Consider the following 23,071-nt stretch of genomic DNA (forward strand, 5'->3'; position numbering starts at 1 on the left):
AAGGCTCTTCTGACCAGAGCCCGCCCAGAAAGCCTGCACCTGTGCTCAGTAGTGCTGCTGCTGCCTTGGGACCCTGCCTCCTGTTCTAGGATGCTATGGCCATTCTGGAGAATAGATGCCTGGATGCCTGCTTTGCCTTTGTTTTCTTTGGTCTGAGGAGTGGCTGAGCTTTGGGGCACCTACTTCCTTCCTGGAACTTCCTGCAAGGGGAGACTTTGACTTTTCTGTATGAACACTCCAAATGCCTGTGTGTCAAACAATGGCTGCAAGGGTTGTTTTTCTAGAAGGGGCTTGGTTTTGGTTTGACCTTGAAAAGAATGGATTGTTATGTTTATGGCGCCTCCAGGTGGGCAGTCAAGGAAAGACATCTTGGTGGAGTTGGAGCCCTGGGAGAAGGGTTACTGGATTGTGCCATTTTTGTTTTTAGCATTAGTTTGTGTGGCTCCAGGTACAGCAGTTTGGTGATGGGATTTGGGGTGGGGAATGAAGCCCAGGAAAGGGCTGGGGAAAGAACTTACTAAGGAGTTAGTGCCAACAGCTCAAGGATGCACCCTGGCTTATTTCGTAAATAGATGCCTTTATCCTTTTTGCCGCTTTCTAGCCAAAATTCTGGCTAATCCTATCTTTTAAAAGAGAGGTGGTAAAAGGGGTACTCTGAAGTTCCCCCAGCAGATGGAAAATCCTGCCTAATAATTGCAGCTACAGACTTCTTTATCAGGAAATGATTTGCTGTTGATTTAGTCCAGGCTGCAAAGTCAAATGTCATGGTGATTAAGGCGGGTGGTTTAAACGAGTGGCACCATCTGGCAGGGGACTCTGGCAAACTAAAATCTCATGGCTCACCGAAGTTGTTCAGCTTCAAATATTGCCACGGATGGAGAGCGGGCTGAAGGTTGCGACAGCTTCCAGTTTTTCAAGAAAAACGAGGAATCTGGATTTTTATGTGAAATCTCTTGTATTTTAAATGTTGCCAACTAACTAAAAAACTTCAAAACTACTCTTGCCTAGCCGGTGTAGCTCACTGGTTGAGTGTTGACCCATGTACGGAGATGTCACTGGTTCAATTCCCGGTCAGGGCACATGCCCAGGTTGTGGGCCAAATCCCCAGGGGGAGGGCATGCAGGAGGTGGCCAGTTGATGTTCTCTCATCGATGTTTCTCTCTCTCAAATCAATAAAGAAAGTGAAATAAATAAATAAAAATAAGCCTGTTGGGTGGACCTCCAGTCACCCTCCCCCCCTCCCCCCCGCATTTAGGACTAACTTCTGTCATCCAATCGTTTTTTAGTCTTGATTGTTTGATTGTTGAAAATGTGCTGAATATCTACTGGGCACTTATTTATATTCCACTTTGTCCCTAAAGCATTTTAAAGATGCTCTTATAATATATATTCTAATATAATATAAATTAGAAGTAAGTGAAAAAGTCAAAACAGCCCTGGTCGGTTTGGCTCAGCAGTTAGAGCATTGGCCCAAGGACTGAAGAGTTGCGGGTTTGATTCCAGTCTCGGTACGTACCTCGGTTACAGTTCTTCCCCAGCCCTGGTCAGGGTTGTGCGGGAAGCAACCAGTCCATGTGTCTCTCTCACATTGATGTGTCCCCTCCTACCCCACTCTATCTGGAGATAAATAGAAAAATATCCTTGAGTGAGGATTAAAAAAAATAAAAAATAAACACAATCATAATTATATTTAATTATAATGTATAATTGGGTATATTATATATAATACATAATTGGATAATAAATGGAACCTGAATGAAATTTAATATATATACATATGTAAACAAGGTGCACATGTATAAACTTTTCAGAGGACCTTAGATTGGGCGTCAACTTTTCTACTTCTAGCAACTTTATCAGCTCTACAACTTGTGGTGTTCTTAACTGTTTAACAGAGGCTCCTCTTCATGATGCCAAGGTCAGAAGGATACCTCTCAAATGGGTCTTCAAAGGAACACACTGAATCACGAGAGGCAAGTGCAGTTTTATAGGACTATTTGACTTGTTGCCCTTCATTCAGAGGTTGAAAATATTGTACTAAAGTTTAGATAGAAAAAGAGATTGTGAGGAGTGTTGAGCTGTAGGTAGGAACTTCTGGTAGTCTAACTTAAATGGTAGTGAGGTGGGCACTGTAGGGGGTGGGATAGTTGAGGAGACAAGTAGTTAAGAGCCCAGTGTCTGGAAGCGGAGAGCCTGGGTTTGAATCCTAGCACCGTCTCTTATTAGTGATGAACCTTGTTAAGTTCCTTATTTTTCTAAACCTCAGTTTTCTCAACTATCAAATGGGAGTGATTATATAATAGGATCACTTATGGGACAACTGTGTGGCTTCACTGGTTTAATTCAAATATGGTACTCATTGCAGTTCCTGGTTCCCCGTTAGCATTCCATAAACATGATGAATTAGAGATATTGCTAGCAGGGGAAGTTAATTGTCAAAATGATTAAATGTGGCTGTCTAAGATTTATTTACAGGACTTAAGTGTTTTTTGTTTGTTTGCCACAATAAAAATATTTATTCCAGCCCTGGCTGGTTTGGCTCAGCAGTCAGAACGTCAACCCCCAGACTAAGGGTCTTGGGTTCGATTCTCAGTCGATTCTCAGGGTTCGATACTTGAGTTGCAGGTTTGATCCCGGGCCCTCTCGGGTCTGTGTGGGAGGCAGTCAATTGATATGTCTCTCTCACATCGTGTCTCTCTCTCTCTCTCTCCCTCCCTCCCTCCCCCTCTCTACCCCTTCCACCCTATCTAAAAAAAAAAAATTCAATGGAAAAATATCCTTGGGTGAGGATTAACAAAAAACAAAACAAAACAAAATTATTTCACTGATTCCCTGGTAACCAAAATTTTAAGTACTTATGTACAGAATAATTCACAAGGTTTTATAGAATGGGCCCTGCTCTCAGGAAACTTGCCTTTTGGTGAAAAGATAAATATGCATGACCAGTGCAAGACTGGCTGTACCAAGGGCCATCCCAGCGAGACTGTAGCCGTTCAGAGAGGGGTGGTCACAGTGATTGATACCAAAGTAAGATTTCACAGGTGATGGTCAACCTGATGGTTTTCAGGATAGATTTTTATAGTTTGGATAATTCCAAACACTGTATAAGAATATTTTTAGCTATATAACAGAGTACAAAGATTTAACAGCAACAATTAGCTATGCTTTGCAATTTATATTAATTACACTTAATTACTGGTCATTTAGGTTGGGCAAATATATGCATATTTTCTCTTTATAGAGCGTGCTCTTAGCTGGTCTTGGGGTATGCAGAGCGATGGAGTTTTGTGCCAGCAGTGTGGTGCTAGGCAGGCTTGCACCTTGATAGAAAGCACAGGCCCTGGAGCAGAACCCCGAGCTCCTCCATTAGCGGCCTCTGGTGGCCTTCAGGAAGTTAGATGGCCTCTCTCTCCGTGCCTCAGTTTGTCATCTGTAAGCTGGGGTGTGATTGTACTAGTGTGTACTTCATAAGGCATGCTATAAAGACTACATACATGAGTAAGTATCTTTGAAGTCCTAAGGACGGTGTCTGGCAAAGAGTAAGCACACATGTGTTAGTTATCATCATCGGTCCCTCTTGGAACAATCAATATTAACATTTAATGGACTGCTGTCTGGTCAGACTTGGGCATTGAGCTTGTTAGTTTCAGAATAGAATACAATCAACTGTGCACATGGGGATAGAAGCCCATAACTTAAGACCTTCTGAACCTCATTAGCTTCGTGGCCTTGGAAAAGGAGGGGGGAGGGTTGGGAGGGTCCCTATTTCAGATCCAGATATGGAAAGCCCAGCCCCAGTCTCAGCTACAGCTCGCTCGCTCTGTGATCTATGGCAAGCTCTCCAGTCTCTCTCTCTCTCTCTTTATTTATTTATTTATTTATTTTTGTTATAGATGTTTCTCCTTCCCCACCACTGATACCCCCTCCTCCTCCCTCCCTTCCCACCCTGTCCCCAGCTCTGTTGTCCATGTCCATTTTCTTTCTTTTTTTTTATCCTCACCCAAGGACACTTTTCTATTTTTTGTTCAGATAGAGTAGGAGGGAGAGAGAGGAAGAGAGAGAGAGAGAAATATCGATGTGAAAGGGACACATCGAGTGGTTGCCACCTGCACGACCAACCAGGACCGGGGACAAACTGCGACCAAGGTACGTGCCATTAGCGGGAACTGAACCTGGGTCTCTCTGGACAGCAGGCTGACATTCTAACCGCTGAGTCAAACCAGTCAGGGCTCCATGTCCATTTTGATGCATACATGCATATAAGTTCTGTGGTTTATCTCTCCCCCCCACTCCCTCTTCTGGGGATTATCAGTCTGTACCCCACTTCCACATCTCTGGGACTACCCCATTCCTCAGACTGTTATGTTCATTACATTCCACAAATAAGTGAGATCGTGTGAAACTTGTCTTTCTCTGCTTGGCTTGTTTCACTTAGAATAATACTCTCCAGGTTCCTCCATGTTGTCTCACAGGGTAAGAGATCTTTCTTTCTTACAGCTGCATAGTACTCCATTGTGTATATTTACCACAGTTTTTTTATCCATTCGTCTACTGATGGACACTTGGGCTGTTTCCAGATCTTAGCTATTGTAAATAGTGCTATGAACATGGGGGTCCAAATATTCTTTCTGATTGGTGTTTCAGGCCTCTTAGGGTATATTCTTAGAAGTGGGATCACTGGGTCAAATGGAAGTTCAATTTTTAATTTTTTGAGGTAACACCATATTGTTTTCCATAGTGGCTGCACCAGTCTGCATTCCCACCAGCAGTGTGCTAGAGTCCCCTTTTCTCCACACCCTCGCCAACACTTGTTGTTTGATGATTTGTTGATGGCGGCCATTCTGACAGGTGTGCGGTGATACCTCATTGTTGTTTTAATTTGCATCTCTCTGATGATTAGTGATGTTGAGCATTTCTTTGTATGTCTCTTAGCCATTTGTATTTCCTGTTTGGAGAGGTGTCTGTTATAGTTCTTCTGCCCATTTTTTAATTGGGTTCTTCCTTTTCTTGAGCTGTATGAGCACTCTATATATATTGAAAATTAACCCCTTTTCTGATGTATCATTGGTAATTATACTCTCCCATACAGTGGGTTGCCTTTCCATTTTGGTGGTTGTTTCTTTTGCTGTGCAGAAGCTTTGAGTTTGATGTAGTCCCATATGTTCATCTTCTCCTTTGTTTTTGTTGCCTTAGGTGATGTATCAGGGAAAATTCTGCTGCGTATAATGTCTGAAATTTTGTTGCCTACAGTTTCTTCTAGGATTTTTATGGATTTATGAGTCACATTTAAGTCTTTTATCCATTTTGAGTTTATTCTTGTGTATGGTGTAAGTTGATGGTCTAGTTTCATTTTTTTGTATGCAGCTGTCCAATTTTCCCAACACCATTTATTAAAGAGGCTGTCTTTACTCCACTGTATGCTCTGGCCCCCTTTGTCAAATATTAATTGAGCATATTGTGTTGGGTCCATTTCGGGGTTCTCTATTCTGTTCCATTGATCTATCTACCTGTTCTTGTGCCAGTACCAGGCTGTTTTGATTACAGTGGCTCCAGTCTCTTATTTGTTTCTGTGAAACAGGCCTAACCTCTTGTTCTGCCTGCATGCTGACTTTTCATCCGCTTGGTAAGCACTGGGGGGAGGTACTGTTTGGGAAATGGGTGGGTGAATGAACTATATTGTAAAATGCTTTAAAAATTAAGCGAGATGTAAATGTAACCACTACATATTGAATTGATCTCAGGTTTTCATAGGAATCCAAATCTGTAGTATTCATCATAGGAGAAAATTGCATTTTTACCATATTATCTTATATTAGCCCAGTGAAGTCTTTCATCTATTGCTTACTTTTTGTATTTCCTGGAAGTCTTTCACATTGAACATGAAGTCCCAGAAAATGCATTCTCACCAGATTTCCCCCTATTTCCATCCAGGAATGGACTTGCATGTCAGTGTGCTCTCGAACGCGTCTTAACGAAGTTCTGTTCTTGGGGCTGGCAGCTGTCTCTCCAACATATTAGTGGCTTCACACACATCTGGCTCCAGAGGCCCCGGTAGGGGGAAGTTGCTCTGCCATGAGGGCTGTATGGAGATGAAGCCATACGCTGGCTGTGTGTAAAATGACACGCCAGCCTCTTGGCAGGACACTGGCAGGACAAGGAGAGCCATCGCCTTGCTGCAGAGCCAGGCTCTCAGCCCCCTTGTGTCTGGAAATGTGTGCAAGACATCATGAATTCTTTTGAAGTTCATGATTTTCTGAAAAAAAAAAAAACAAACAAAAAACAAAAAAAAAACAAAAAAAAACTTGGCCATTCTCACCCATTTATCCTTCAAATGCAATTTAGAATCATTTTGTCAGCTTCTTTGAAAAAATTTCATTGGTATTTTTAATGTGATTGCACTAAATATATAGATTAATTTTGGGAAAATTTGTACTTTTACAATCTAGAAACATGGTAAGTCTGCCCCCCCCCCTTTTTTAAAAATACCTTCTTGTTCTCTTACCTCAGTAAATGAAATATTTTGCTTTTGTTTATATAGGTTCTACATATTTCCTGTTACATTTATTTCTAGATATTGGGTATTTTGTTTTTGATTGCTGTAGTGAATAGACTGTTCTGAAATTCTATCTTGTAACTGGTGTTTGCTGATTATGGAAAAGCTGTGGATTTTTATACATTTATAAGTAGGCTTATGAAGCCCACTTACTAAGTTGCCTGAAAATGGGAAGTGATGTCGTTTGCACTTTTACCGTCTATGAACACAGGAAAAGAGAGTCTGAGGAACTTATGTTTTTATTTTATTTTCTGTTATGCTCTAAAATGTACCCTGGGTTGCCCTTTTTAAATCATTGTTGTATCCCTAGCAATTGCCTCTAGACTTGCCATGGTACATATTGGATTAATGTTTGAAATTTCTTAAATTTCTTAATTCTATTATTATAGAATTTTTCAGTTGTTTCTCTTGTCTTTTTAAAGAAAAGGATCATATAATCCCTAAATAATAATTTTGTTTCCTTTGTAGTATTTGTTTCTTTTTTTTTTTTTTTTTGATTCTTACCTTAGTATTTTGGCTAGAACTTTTAGTACAGTGTTCCGTGATATTCACCATTGCAGAAATCCTTATTTTGCTCTTGAACTTAATGGGAATACCTTTGGTGTTTAATTATTGGGCATTTGAGAAAGATTTTTGAAAATTGCATTAAAGATAGGTAGTTTATTTTGTTTTAAAATCAGAAATAGAGTCAGTACATACATATTGAGATGCTGTTTGATTGTCCAACTTTGACTGACGTGATAAATTATTTCTCTATATAGTCTCATGTTAAAGTGTGCAAAGGTGTCATTTACCTTTAACTGTCACAGATAAATGTAGAAAGGAAAGTTACCTGCTGGTAGTTTGGCATGTGACCGCAGGAGGCTTCATCTTCCTGACTGGAATGGATGAGGAAACACTCCACTGTGTAGTCACTGATGTTAACCTGGTTAATCTCATTAACTGCACTGCCTTAGTTGCAAGCCTTGGGCATTCAGGGTACAATGATGCGGGCATCCAGCCAGACCTTCATAGACTGGCCCTCAGTTCCATCTTCCTATTCCTTTTACCTGCTCATGGCTGTGAGCCAGCGTCTATTGTGTTTGCCTTGCCACCAGCCCATTTTGGGGAATACCAGAAGAAAAAGCTAAAACCTTGGAGCAGGACTTTGAAAATTATTATTATTATTTTAAATCGAAGTAAAATTTGTTATATATATGAAAAAAAGTCTCAAGGAGTTTTAAAACAGAGATGGTAATTTTCAACCCTGTTTCCCAGAAACAAGCTGCCATTTGCAATTTGGTATCCACCATTCCAGGCTTTGGTTGGTTGGTGGTTTTCTCTGCAGGAGCATACACTGGAGGACAGGTGTCTTGTCTTCTGCCAGTGACAGCAGGGAAACTAACATGGACTGAAAAGGGGCCTTGCTTACTTTACTGCATGTAATTTCATGACTCTTCTCCCGCTAACATGCTGTTTTACACTGGCTCAAGGTCAGTGTCTTAAGTGGCAGAGCTGGGATTTGGACCCAAGTCTGTTTTCCTCATGCTTGTTTCTCTCTTTCAGGGACCACACCAGTCTGTCTAAACCTGCATTAAGATGACAGCCATTGGGCACACGTGGCAATTTAAGTAAATACAAATAAAAATCCATCCCCTCAATTGCACTGTTTCAAATGCTCAATAGGCAGGTGTGGATAGTCAATACTAAAGAACATAGATGATAAAGACCAGGTAGATAACATGTGTATCATTGTAGGAAGTTCTGTTTGACAAAGATGGAAGGAAGCACTGACATCTGAAAAGTCACGAGAAGAGGTTTTTTAAAAAAATTTATTAATTTTTTATTAATTTACTTTTGTTACAGATGTTTCTCCTTTTTTCCCCATTGACACCCTCCTCCCCATCTTCTCCCCCCCCTCCCATCCTCCGCTTTGTTGTCTAGTTCATTGGTTATGTATACATGCATATACGTTCTGTGGTTTATCTCTCCCCCCTCCTGTGAGGGCTTTTTTTGAAAGTTCTACATTAGCACATTTACTAGATTCTTATGTTCTAGATTTTGAAAGATCACTCGGAAAAAAAACCTGCTTGTTCAAGAAGTGGGGCACACCTGCTAGGTCCAGAATTTTTGATGAATTACTGGTCACTTGTTACATTCTAGCTCTGCTGGACATGGGATGCAGGTGTTCTAAGAAATGCATTCACTGTGGTTTGGGTGGATCACAAAGGAGAGCATCCAGAACAAGAACATACTTCGCCTTTTAGCTTATTGTTTTTCCTGAGAAAAGTGAAGGTGATGTATTTCTTTTCCTCCTGTATGTATATAAAACCAGCAGAAGGGGAGAAGGACATACCCCTGCCCACACTTCGAGTTTTGACCATGACCCACATGGGCTGCCTCTGAGGATCCAAGTGCTTCTCTGACCAGTGTGTGCACTTGGGCCTTTTGATAGCTGCACAGTGAATAAAACTGGGGAAGGAAACTCAAGTCAGGGCAGAGGTGATGCAGGCAGGCAGAATGTCCCTGAGTGTGGGGAAAATAGAAAGGAGGGAGGGGTTTGTGCCCGTCAGCTCTTATATGCAGTTCAAACCTTTAGCATCCAGTTGGTCGTGAAGAACTTGATGGTGCGTTGGGGAGCAGAAGTGCTGGTCCCAGCATCTGTGTGCTTGAGACTGAGAACGCACTACTTCCTTCGCCTTACATTTAGTAGGCAACGTGATGCCTTCATGTGTTTAAACAAAGATCTGCCTCAGATTTCTTGGAAAATTCGTAGGGATGAACTGTCAGTGTGGCTAGAAAGTGAGCCAGGATGTTTTCCAGCACTGCTGAAACTACTGAAAAACATTTTTCTGTGTGATTTTTAAAATTAGTATATTAGTAGGACTAGTGTGATATAGATATATCTGTGTTAGTATTATCTTTCTTCTACCACTTTTCTCCTTCACCAAATGAAGGCTTGGATGTCTCATTCATTTATTGCCTAATGTGAACATCTATCTTTTATGATTTTTCAGGTTGGCCTTAATTTTATTCTTCAGTGTCAGGCTGTATTAAACCGGCTGATCAGACTAATTGTATAGGGAGGCAAGATCTTGGGTGATAAACAAGCTAATTCCTGAGTTTAAATTGGAAACTTAGATGGTTGCCTTAACTTTCAGGCCAGCAGAAATTCTTAAATTGCTGCTTTAGGGCCCTGGATGGTAATTTGGGTGTGTTAGGAAATTACAGGGAGCCATAGGGTATGAAATAATTAAGAGAGCCACAGTTGTATTTTCCACCTGCAGGTGACAAGGCCAAAGGGAACACATTTAGGGGGTTGAATAAGACTGAATGGTCTGTTTGGCTGCCTTATGGAGGAATTACTCTATCTCCCAGCGCTTAGAAATAACAGACCTGGGGAGTAGACTAAGCAAGCCTATAAAAGTAAATAGACTATAAATTCTTTAGGGAAAAAAATGTTGTTCTACCAAGACTTGTCCAAAATATTTTTATTTGGGGTAAACTCTTGTACCCTGCAATCATGCATCACCGGGGAAAAGGATGCTGTCCTCATGTGGGCGCAGAGGCTGGTGGCATCACTTCCCAGGCTCTGCGAGAGTGGAATAAACTTGCCCACAGGAGGTGATTTCCCATAAAATCCCCACACTTAGGAATTACTCACGCAGTCAACGCTGGCGCTGGTTTTTCTCCCTGAGTTCTCTTTAAGAAGCTCAGCATATTTGTGTCTCTGCGTTGGCAAACAGCATCGTCTTTCCTTTGGTTTCATACACTTACAAAGATTAATTTGGAATGAAATGTAATTGAAGGCCAATTACATCTGATGGCCAGATCTATTAGAACAGAGCAGTGTTGTTGATTAGGAAATGGAAAGCATTTGAGATAGTGTCTGGGAAATACATTAAATGCATCGAATGTCACTGCCTTGTCTAATAGCCCAATTTAAATGACATTTTCCTTTGCTATTGCATTAGGTTGTTCCAGATAGACTTCAGAGTCCGAGAGGAAGGAAACTATGGTAATGAGCACTCAGACATCTTGATACATTTATTCTTATTAGTATAAGAATTGGAAAACTCTTAAAGGAAATCTTTAGTTTTTCATTCTTCTGCAGAGAAAAAAAGGGAAATAATTCACCTCTTCAATGTAATGGTTCATTTAGCCCATAGGGACTTAATTTTATCTGAAGTGGCCTTAGGATACTTTATTCTAAGCAAATGACATCAAATCCTTGGTGTCTTTGTGTGTGCCTTAGTACAGTTTCAGTAATTGGGATATATATTTTTTTAAATGGAGGTATGATGTACATAACATAAAATTCACTATTTTAAAGGGTACGATTCAGTGATTTTTAGTATATTTGCAGAGTTGTACAGCCATCACCACTATCTAATTTCAGAATATCTTCACATCCCCAAAGCAGTCACTCTTCCTTTCTCCCTCCCCCAGCACCTGATAACCACCAGTCTACTTTTCATGCCTATGGATTTGCCTGTTCTGGAGTTTTCATATAAATGGATTTATACAAGATGTAGCCTTTTGTATCTGCTTTCTTCATTTATTGAACCATTATTGAGGTTTATCCACATCGTAGCCTGTATCAGTGCCTCACTCCTTTTTGTGGTGGCTAAGAAAGGGAAACGAGTGCACCTGTGAGTGCAGAGAAGGCCGGCCCGGACCTGTGCCAGCGAGACTGGGACCTCGATTTGGAGGAGAGGGGCTGGTTCTAGGCACAGCAGGCGGCTGAAGCCTAACAATTTTGCAGGTGACATTCAAATATAAAAACCTGCAGCGTGGGGACATGGGCCTTTGGTGGTGTGGAGTGGTCATGGTTGGGAATAGAATTCTTTTCTCCACATGAGAAACTGTTGCTGGACCACCAGGGGTTTCAGGGGACAAGGGCAGCTTCCCACTCTGCAACTCCTGTGTTGCATCCTCTTTCCACCAAGGGAAGAGTTTTGTAAGGAAGATGAAATTAAAAAAGAAGAGCTCTGGCCAGTGTGGCTCAATTGGTCGAGCATTGTCCTATGTGCCAAAGGGTTGCCAGTTCAGTTTCTGGTCAGGGCACAGGCCTGGGTTGCCAGCTCCATCCCTAGTAGGGGGTGTACAGGAGGCAGCTGATCAATGTTTCTCTCTCACATCCATGTTTCTCTCTTCCCCTCCCTTCTTTTTTCTCTAAAATCAATAAAAACATATTAAGGGATAAAAAAAAAGAAAAGAACTGAGATAGAAAATCCCCTAGGGCGAATGATGAAGAATGAGTATCTGGAAGAAACTGTGGAAGAGGGACAAAAGTGGCAGCTGATGGACTGACCAAACCCAGACCAGAGAAGGCTTGGGGCGGGAATCAGCGTTGACCATGGCCAAGGCAGTGGGCAAGCCAGGGAGCACGGGAGGGGGATAAAGGCCTTGGACCTCTGCTGAAAAAGCACATCCAGACATTGAGAAGGAACATAGACTATTGGAGGATGGTGGGGTCCAAGTTCAGCACCAGTGCCAAGGATTAGTATTGGAAAATGGATGGTTAAAGAGGCCATTTGCAGTTACAGACTATATATCATTATTTTCCACAAATTCATTACCTCTTCTCCCTCAAGGGTCTCTTAGCTTTGAAATTCCTGACTTTATGATGAGTAAACTTTGCTTTAATGTTTATTAATGCTCTATTTACTTTCCCTTGGGTGAAGTTTTGGCTAGTAATAAGATTCAATGTCTGTGCTATTGTGAGGCATTGCTTTAGTAAACTGAGCCTAAGGAAAATTAATTTTATTCCTTTGGGGAACCGTAATTACCTTTAAAATGTTTAAACTGTGCTTTGTAATGTAGTAAAATCCTATTATAAAGGAAAACATATATAGCAAAATATTCCACTTGCATATAGGACTGTAGCAGAATAGAATTTAGATAGGCCTTTATAGTTTGTCATAACATTTTGGAATGGTAGTTTTTTTGAGATGGAATTGATATTCAGTAAGCTGTACATACTTAACATGTAAGGTAATACATTTTGTCATTTGTCCACATCACCTCCATCAAGATAATGAACACATTTACCAAACCCCAGAGTTGCCTCTTTCCCCCTCTCCCAGCCCTTTGGCCCTGGGGCAACAGCTGATCTGATTCCTGTTACTACAGTCTAATTTGCATGTAGTTTTGCAAACATGGGATGGTGCAGAGTGTCCATTTCTGCCATTTGTCCCATTCAATACAATTATTTTGATATTCTTTCATATTGTTGCATATAGCAATAGATAGCTCCCCTTTTTCTGAGACACATTATATTGTGTGGATAGACTACGTATTCTTTACTCATTCAGCTATGGATGGATATTTGGGTGGCTTGTAGTTTTAGCTACCACAGGAAAGTTGCTACGAGCAGTCATCTATCTGCCTTTTTTACTCTCTCGAGTAAAATACCTAAGACTACAATGGCTGGAACACATTGCAGGTGTATGTTTAATTTTTTAAGAAACTACCAAGCTGTTTTCAAAGTGGTGGTAACGTTTTGCATCCCCCGAAGCAGTGTCTGAGAGGTCCCATTGCTCCACATCCTCGCGAACATTTGGTTTGGTCAGTCCCTTTAATTTTTGTCATTTCAGTGGGTGTGAAATGGTATCTGGATGTGGTTTTGCTTTACATTTCCCCAAAGACTAATGTTGTGGAGTAGTTTTCATGTGTGCACTTGCCAGCTGTTTCCTTGGTGAAGGTACTCATCTCCTGCCCATCTTCCCCCATTTGTTTTCTTACTGACTTTTGAAAGTTCTTAATATTTTCTGAATATAGGTGCAGAAATATGCTTTGTAAATATTTTCTCTTTGCCTGTGGTTTGTCCTTTTATTCTAACTGTGTCCTCTTTTTAAATTAAATTTATTAGGGTGACATTGGTTAATAAGATCATATACGTTTCAAGTGGACATTGCTATGGTACATGATCTGTACATGATCTGTATATTGCATTGTGGTGCCCACACCCCACAGTCCAGTCATCTTCTGTCACCATATATGTGGCTAACAGTGTCTTTTGAAAAGCAGTTTTTGAATTTGATGCAATCCATTGTATCAATATTTTTCTTTTATGGACTATGCAATTAGTGTCACATAATTTTTTATGGACTATGAAATATTTGCCTAACCCAAGGTCACCAGCTGTCTCTATATTTTCCTCTAGATCTAATGTTCAGACTTTGCCTTTCAGTGTTTCTTTCCCAAACCTGACGGAGGGTTACCCCACTCATCCATAGATTGTTACTGAGCCAGAGATTCACGGATGGCCCTCTGCACAGCCCCTGTGCGCCGCCTCCTTCCAGCGCTCTGTCGGGCACAGTTTAGCCTCCCTGAGCTCCCATCTCTGCCCTTCCCTGTTGTGTAAAACTGCTCTCAGGCAGTTGTCTGGGCAGTCATAAAATTTACCTTATTTGTGTCCCTGTGTTGCCTATTAGCCAACATCTTAAAACAATTGTTTTGTATCTTTTATTAGATTTCCTAGTTGTTTCCCGTTGTTTGTTCTTAGTACATAAATTCAAACTCTGGTATAATGGATTAGATTCTGAAAGCGTTTGTCTTTGTCATTGTAATTTTATATATCAAAATATTACCAGCTATTACTTCTAAAGGAAAGGCTATTTTATCTTATTTTTGCTAGCAGTGCACAGAAGGGAGCCGTATTTTAAACTGTGTTGTTTGTTGGATCCTGAGCAATGCATTTCCAATAATGAAATGTATTAAGGATATCTCATACGGAGAATGATCTCATACATCTTTTATGAAATAGTTGCTTGTACCAAATGATTTCCAGGCTTTCTATACTCATTAGTAGTGCATTAAAAAAAATCGTCATGGAAAATGAAGGAACGAAAGCGAACTCTTATGTTTCTTAATTTTCTACTTGTTCTAATTGTTAGTGAAAGGAATGTTAATGTCGTAGGCTGAAATAATACTTTGGATGCTCTGTGGCCTTAGTGTGGTTTGGTTATCCCAGCTTTTACAAATGATACCTTGTGGTAACTGTATTTTCCTATTTTTTGTATTCTTGATGACTTTGCACCTGGGCCTTGCAGAGAGTGCTCCTCCCAGGGCTGCCTAATTCCTAGTGACAAACTACTCTCCTGTGAGCATGCTTTTCATATGCAAACCAACCAGTCCACAGTCCACATCTGCCAACTGCCCCCTTTAGAGTTCTCACTGCGTAAGCCCTGTCTTTTTGCCTGAAGATCACCCCGGGGCCTGGTACTAGGCTCTGGTGGAGATGCTACACTCCAGAGCCCACTGAAACTGTTTATACTGGCCAGTCCCACCCGCCTGTCCCATCTTGCCCATTCCTTCCTGTAGAACTGCAGTGAAGGCTCTGGCCCATACTTTCTTGCTCCCTCTGCCTCCTGACTGACCCTGATGCTTCCCTGTGTGACCCTGCACAATGTGACCTGACTCTCCACTGTGTGGCGTGTCCTGCCTCTCGGGGACTCTGAGTGACAGACTGTCTTTTCGCTGGTAGTCATCTCCTGATGTTGGCCTCACTGTACTCGAATAAAAACAAAATCCCAGATACATTTTAAAACGTGTAAATTTATTCAAAAGTATTAAAATGCATTTTTAAGAGTAATCAAGATGAATGTATTATAATAAAGTTAGGATTTGAGTAGAAAAAGAAAGATATGCCTGTCTTAATCAACCAGTATCAGTTCTTTCACCCTTCCCTTTTTGAAGAGTTCAGAAGAGAAGGAGATGAAGGGATGTAGAGAAAATAAAAGAAATACTTGAAAAGAAAGGGCAGGATGATTTGTTAGAGCTTTTAAGTAGAATTAAAATTTTCTTACCCTTAGTAATAAACAAAACCAAAGCTGTACCATTTTTTCCTCTAATACTTGAAGACAAAAGATAGTGATCACATTCAGTTCATAGTTATCCCTAATAACAATGTAAAAACAATGGTATTGAATGAAGAGGCAAGGAATCCATTTCTTCACCTTTGGCCGGCTTTTGAAGGTGGAGGTTGTCCAGCAGGTAGCCTCTGGCTTTTCTTCACCTGCAGGTTCTGCAACCCAAGGGCGTGGGGACCCAGATGAGCATACAGGATTCCTGGGATTGTGGAGACACCTTTTCTTTGGGTCTGAATCTTGGCATCCTTAAATTTCAAGAATTTTGCCTTAGAAAAATTGATTAGCATATAGTTAGATGTTTCAACAATTATTTGGAAAGAAGAGACTCCTTTAATTTTTTAAAAAATATGCTTTGCTGCCCTGGCTGATTTGGCTCAGCAGTTGGAGCATTGGCCCGTGGACCAGAGAGTCCCAGGTTCAGTTCCCTATACGGGCACGTAACCTTGGTTGCAGTTTGTCCCTGGCCCCGGTTGGGGTTGTGTGGGTGGCAGCCACTCGATCTCTCTCTGTCATATCGATGTTTCTCTCTCTTCTTCCCTCTCTCCCTCCCTCTCTATATGAAGATAAATGCAAAAATGTCCTCGAATGAGGATTAAAAATCAAACAAACAAAAAACAATCCCAGGAATCCTGCCCAGCTGGTGTGCCTCAGTGACTGAGCATCGACCCATGCACCAAGAAGTCACTGGTTTGATTCCCAGTCAGGGCACATGCCCAAGTTGTGGACCTGATCCCTAGTGAGGGGCATGTAGGAGGCAGCCAGTCAGTGTTCTCTCTCATCAATGTTTCTATCTCTCTCTCCCTTTCCCTTCCTCTCTCTCTAAATCAATAAAGAAACAAATTTAAAAATATGTATACTTTTTTTGGAGCCAATTGTGGAATACTAAATATTGTGGGGAGTAGGAATATAGAAGAAAGTCAGCGATTCTCAGTAATTGCAGAGATAAAAATAAGTTGGAAGTAAAGCAGTAAGTGATGAAGATATGCTGTGCTGTAAAGTTTGGATGAACTTTCAAAACTAACTTGTGTTATTTCCTCAAAAACATACTTTCAGGCAAATTACGATTTACAAATGGTAGTTTAAAATTTTATATGCAGAACTGTTTCTATAAAGTCCTGATTTGTGATGGCAGTCTTTATTTTTGTATTTTATTTTATAGAGATTTTGAATATCATACATTTAATACTTATAAATTTCACATTATCTCTAAGTATAAAGGATGTAATAACACCTATATAAATAAAAATTGTATGTGGAAAATGAGATAAAACCGATGATTCCAAACTAATGGTTCTTAAAAGGTCCGGGGGGAGATTATATCCACAATGCAAGGCCAATGTAGAGCAAAACGATGTCATTACATGCGCCTGGGTGCAGGCAGGCTGAGCCCAAAAAGGCGTCAGCCTTGAACAACAGTTGGGGTGTAGGTTATATACTCTACTTTTAGTTTCTGGTAGTTCTTGCTGATGTACTCTGCCTGGCCTATTGTCTACTATGTTGTTGGACTGGTCTGGTATCACATCCTGCATCTGCTGGGTGATTTATTGTCTTGCGGATAATCCAATAATCCATGCTTAACAGAAGGCTGAGCAAAGGTCATGCAAGCAATGCATTTTTCACAGTTTCCACCTTTTGCAGGCTTTTACCTTTACCCTTTGAAATGTTACTTACCCTTTCATTTCCATCTTATAATGATGATGAAAAGGAAAAAGCAGTGAAGTTTCTCTTTGTCTACTTCATGCAGGTGTGGGGTCGTTGTGGATTCCTAAAAACAATGTTAGATAACTTCTTGGGGAATGGGGTGATAGGGTCCTTTTACCTGTGCTAGAACAAATTGTCCAACTGTGTGGTTGACTAAAAGTTGTAGTCGATTTTGTACAAACCTAGTAATCAGGCGCAAGAGGCAAGGTCTGAAAAGCAATAATAAGAAGGCTAATACTGGGGGCCCTATAAAGGGACATAGCCAGGTTAGATTAGGCAGGACTCCTTTTGTACTGTCCAGATAGGTTGGGCTAGGTGATCCTGCCTGGATTCTTTTAGCCATTGGGCATTATCTGAATTTGTTGTGTCCTCTCCTTGACCTGGCTGGTTGAGTTAACATAGAAGCAACAAGATGTATTTGCTGTCATGCATACACCCCCTTCTTTGCTAATAAATAGTCTAGTGCACGCTGTTAGCTATTACCATGCAGGCAAGAGAGTCGAGGGATTTTGAAAGAAGTTTGAAATTTTCACCTGTATCTAATATTTGCTATGGTGGTGGTTACGTTTTTTGCTGTTATGACATGATAAGTGACTCCTCCCAAGAGGCCCGCAGTGGTAATTGCAGCTATGACTCCTGCTGTGAGGAGTCTGACTCCCCTTTTTGCCCTATAATGGCTTCTGGGCTCAGGGTTGGATGAGGTTGAATTAAGGATGAAGGAATGGATTAAGGTATTGCCTGGGTAACATATCCTACTGCCCATAAGCCACCCTGTTTTGCTGGGTTTAGGCATTGAATAGCAATCCCTCTCCTGGGGGCAGAAATGTTTAGTGCACCTAAAAACATCATTCCCGCTGGTAGGCATAGCAATCCAGTCATATTTGGGCCTAGGGAGGTGTTTGATAGACCCACAGTAAGGCTCGAGTAATTAAACCACGATAGAGGGAGTAGAGGGCTAGTGCCACCGGCAGAACTGCACCCTGGATAGCGACTAATTTCCCTGGTATGATTTTTTTTTGGTATTGTATCAAGTCCCTCTGAGTTTGCACATATAAACTCCAATTGCAGGGGCTAGACACATCATGAATAGGTTACAAGCACCCCTCGTAAGGTTATAGTGAGAGAAAATATACGTGCCCGCTTGGTATGTTTTCATACTGAAAATCAAGATCAAGTGAGCCTTTGCTTTCTGCTCCATGGGAGGTTTCTGTCCTTCCTGAACTAGCTTCAGGACACCTACGCTACCCTTTGACAGCTGTGCTGCCCCAGTCAAACTCCCCACCCAGCACTGTCCCTGGAGCAGGTCACATCTGGCCTTTGCAGCCAGGCGCTCGGTGCTAGAAGCAAGAGCCCCTCAGGCAGGGCTGGCCCGCTCCACCCCCACCACTTCACCCGGTCAGTGAAAAAAACCTTAAGAGTAGTGGTATTTCACCCAGGCCGCAGACTCAGCCCTGCCCTCTCACTGGGACAGAGGGGCATGATGGGGGGTGGGTGGGTTATGTTGGTTATGTTAGGAGAGGAAACAGATTCTTGGGGGAGGCAAAGCAAATAATGAGAGTGGTTGGTGGGGAGAGAAGGAGTAAAGGTTAAAGTAGCATGGAGTTTAGATAGAATGTCCCACCCTAACAAGGGAGTGGGGCAGGCTGGTAACACCAAATAGAGTAGAGAAAGATACAAGGACCTAAAGAACAAGTGAGTGTATCTGGGTTGCCCTGGGTTGTGATATTTAGCCCTCATTTTCTACAACTGAAACCCCAGAGCATCGAAGAGGTCCCCTGAACTCGGGGAGGGCAGAGTAGGTTACCCTGGTATCAATTAAAGATGAAATTGGGCCCTGGCTGGTTTGGCTCAGTGGTTAGAGCGTCGGCCTGCGGTCCAGAGAGACCTGGGTTCAGTTCCTGCTAAGGGCATGTACCTCAGTTGCGGTTTGTCCCCGGCCCTGGTTGGTCATGCGGGTGGTAGCCACTGGATGTGTCCCTTTCACATCGATGTTTCTTTCTCTCTCTTCCTCTCTCTCCCTCCCACCCTATCTGAACAAAAAAGTGGAAAAATGTCCTTGGGTGAGGATTAAAAAAAACAAAACTGTTCTACCTGCTATGATCAGAGTTACCCGAGGTTCGGAGTCCGAGATGACGGTCGGGGCGTCCGTTCTGGGGCACCTGCAGTCTTCAGCCTCCAGGCCAATCAGATCAAGGCCTGGATTGCCTGATCCGCCAGCTGGAGGAAGCGATGACTCTGCGCCGTCTGTCTGCAGTCCGTCTTCCAGTGGGCCCTCCACATTGAGGATGTGGTTTAGGCGGTGGTCGGGGGTTGGGGCATTGTCTTGCCCAATGTCCAGTCTGATTATATTTAAAGCAGGTGCCCAAGGGTCCACTCTGCTGATACTGGTGGGTGTCCTTCTCCTGTCCCCCGAAGGAGGTTTGCTGACCCCTTTGATTAGTGGGGGCTCTGAGGGCAGAGGCAGGCATTTGGAATTCTGCCATTCTTTGCTGTTTAGCCTCTTCACTGCGATGATTAAAAACCTTAAAGGCTAGATTTAGTTCCCGTTGAGGGGTTTGAGGGTCATCTTCAAGTTTTTGTAACTTTCTCCTAATGTCTGGGGCAACTGAGAGATAAATCTCAGGTTTAAAATGACAGTCCCTTCTGGGCTAGTGGGTCTAAGTAGTGTATCTCATAGCCTGTGGAAGGGGGATAGAAAGGTTGCAGGGCTTTCATGCCTTTCCTGGGTAATCAGACAGTTTTTCATAACTAACAGCCTTGTGTGAGGTTTTCTTAAGTCCCTCGGTGGGACACATTACTGTATGATTCCTACCTGCCCATTGTCCTGATAATTCCACCTGGAGTCTTGGCAAGGGACTGCTTCAGCCCTACGGCCCTACGGGGTTAGTGGGGGCCTGTCGCCTCAAGATTATTGGCATGGCCCTGGGTGTTAACCCAGACTTGATTTTTATCTTCCAGATTAAGGGTGGAAGAGAGAATAACATGAATATCATTCCAAGTTAGATCATAGGACTGGGTAAGGTACTCAAATTCCTGAGTATAATTGGTGGGATTCCCAGTAAAGGATTCTAGTCTTTATTTATTTGGGACAAATCTGAGAGAGAGAAGGGGACATGAACTCTGACAATCTCTTCAGCTCCTGCTGCTTCCCTCAGGGGACATTCTAAAACAGAGGCCGAGGTAGGGGATGGTCAGGGACCAGAGATGGCCCCTGATCGCGTGTGTGAGGGAGTAGTTTGCGGCGGTAGAGGAGTTGGAGCTGGAGTAGGAGGTTCAGGGTAGGGTGGGGGGCCTGCAGAAGGGGCTGGAGGAGGAGGTCCTGCCAACGGAGCTGAGAGATAAGGAGGTGGAGGGAGATGGGCTGGGTCAAAGGAGGAAACAGGAGAACTTAGCGCACCATCTTCAGAGGGAGGTTTGGGAGGATTAGAGTGGAGTAAGAAGATTTGGGAGGGAGAGCAAGAATCACATAAAGAGGGGCTTGATCTGAGTGCAAAGGGCCCCGGATGTAGGAACCTCAGATCATTGTCCTTGCCTTTGACGGAAATTGTCTGTGTCGGCAAGAATGTCGAAAGTGCCGTTCTCAGGCTGTTGTGACCCATTGTCTAATTTGTATTGAGGCCGCGCAGTGTTGCAGTAAAAAATGAGTCGCTTGGGACGTAAGTCCTGAGCGAGCCCTAGGGTCTGTAGATTTTTTAGGAGACATCTAGGGGTATTGCACGAGGGATGGCAGATTGAGCGTTTCCCATGTTGCGGTGTAAGATGTTGTGGCCTGGTGGTCCGACAGATACACTAGTGGAAGAAGTAGGTGTCCCCACTTCTCCCCTAGAGTAAAGAGCACCTCACCTATATCATGCGTCCCTAGAGATATGGTGAGCTGAGGGAACCTGGTTCCCAAGGAGCGTGTCCTGACCAGCGCTGGATTCCGGGAGGGACGATCACACAGATGTGACTGAGAGACCTGACTCTCTTATGTCCTGGTTGGAGGTAACAGGACAGCCCAGAGAATCAGACAAGTAGGCAAAGAAACACTCACCAGCGAATTAGTGTCCGATGTTGATGCTGGATCAGCAGGAAAGGTGGGAGGTCTGGTATCGGGCTGAGGATGTGATTGATCCTGGTCTGACAGGAGGCCCAGAGGAGTCCGGGGGCCCACGGTGGCTCCCTATGCGGGATCCTCCCAGACCTCCCAGGTTTTGGCACCAAATAAAAGGTCTGAGCTGGTGGGAGATCACATCCACAATACAAGGCCAATGTAGAGCAAAACGATTTTAGGTGGGCTGAGCCCCAAAAAAGGGGAGTCAGCGTTGAATAACAGTTGGGGTGTAGGTCATATACTTACTTCTAGCTTCCAGCAGTTCCTGCTGACGTACTCTTCCTGGCCCATTGTCCACTTTGCAGTAGGACTGGTCTGGTATCACACCCTGCATCTGCTGGGTGAGTCATTGTTTTGCGGATAATCCGGATAATCTGTACTCAACAGAAGGCTGAGCAAAGGTCATGCAAGCAATGCATTTTTCACAGTTTCTACCTGTTGCAAGCTTTACCTTTACCCTTTGAAATGTTACTAACCCTTTCAGTTCTTTGACTTAGACTACACCAGGGGAAAATAAATATATTATAGAATTAAAGTTGGAAATTATTATTTTAGAGAGAGAGGAAAGGGATGGGGGGTGGGGTGGAGCAGAGAAAAACAATGACCTGTTCTCCTACCCATTCCATTCATTGGTTGCTTCTTGTATGTGTCCTGACTGGAGATTGAATCCGAAACCTTGCTGTATTGGGATGATGCTCTAACCAACTGAGCTACTCGGCCAGGGCCTGGAAAATTTAAATGAAGCACGAGACTTTGAAATGATAGGACACAGCTAACAATGTGAATAGAATAGAAAAAATTTGCAAAGTAAATAACTTGTTGTTAGGAAGAAGAGGATTCTCTTTAATGTGTGGAGAGTCATCTGGAAAACCTGAACTCTTTAGGGCCTTCTCCCTGCATGATTTTAATGCAGGTGTTTGTACCCCACATCTTAACAGTGACACTGAGACATATATTACATGCACAACAGAGTGATCATTTGTTCCTTTCTTTCTCTTAATGGTGAACTGTTGTAAGTACTGATAACAGTTTGAGTACCTTTGAATTGGGAAAAGGAAAATCATCAAAGAATGAAGAGTTTATCAACGGTTTTAAACTGTTAGTGTATGGGCTGAAGTCAGCCTTCAGGCATATTTTGTTTTGCAGACTTCCCTTTGCATTTGATTGCCTTTAGACAGGCCAAACTGTTTGCTTGGCCGCAGTCTCCACTACTCCCTGTTGCCCTGAACTCATGGCTTCCTGTGTTTCCTCATTTGGCTGGTTGATAACTAGCATTTGATTGTGACTGACCTTAGAGTAACTGAGTGACAAACTTCTTTGCTAAGAAATGCTGGCTCAGTTAAAAAACATATCTTTAACCTTAGCAAATAATTCAACCTAATTGGTTCTTAAAAAATATTTATTAGTTTTACATATAATCATTCTTACATTTTTGTCAGTTCTATAACCTCCAAAAGAAATCCTAAATTTTCACCTTAGTGAATAGGCCAATGTCATCCACAATATTGCACAATCTGAAAGTTATTTATTGTAGTTTCAGTAGTATATTTCATAGCTTGGGGCTAGAGATGTACTTTTTTTTTTAGGATTCTCACTTGAGGATATTTTTCCATTTATGTTAAGATAGAGTGGGAGGGGGAGAGAGAGAGAGAAAGATAGAGAGACCGAGGTATGTGCCCTTGACCGGAATTGAACCCATGACTCTTTGGTCGGGGGCCGAAGCTCTAACTGCTGAGCCAAACCAGCCAAGGGCTATAGATATACTTTTTAAATTACATTTTATTTTGTCAACCATTCAAACTAATCTTTATTCTCTTTGAATTGGCAGTAGGGTACAATGGAGACATAGCCCATAACATATGAAAAAGG

At 42.3% G+C, this 23,071-nt stretch overlaps 1 protein-coding gene across 2 annotated transcripts in view; it reads left to right on the forward strand.

Moving 5' to 3' along the window:
• GNAQ (G protein subunit alpha q) overlaps positions 1 to 23,071 on the forward strand; it is a 292,117-nt gene that overhangs the window by 51,643 nt on the left and 217,403 nt on the right. Inside the window, exon 1 of one of the 2 annotated variants that reach the window (XM_036260800.1) lies at positions 7,242 to 8,163. The exons of the other annotated variant lie outside the window; for it this stretch is intronic. The gene's annotated coding sequence lies outside the window, so the exon portion shown is untranslated. Of the gene's footprint in view, positions 1 to 7,241; positions 8,164 to 23,071 lie in introns of those variants that run through there. 2 annotated transcript variants of the gene reach the window in all.

Source organism: Molossus molossus, unplaced genomic scaffold (genome assembly GCF_014108415.1).
Source record: "Molossus molossus isolate mMolMol1 unplaced genomic scaffold, mMolMol1.p scaffold_m16_p_14, whole genome shotgun sequence".
Classification (NCBI taxonomy): domain Eukaryota; kingdom Metazoa; phylum Chordata; class Mammalia; order Chiroptera; family Molossidae; genus Molossus; species Molossus molossus.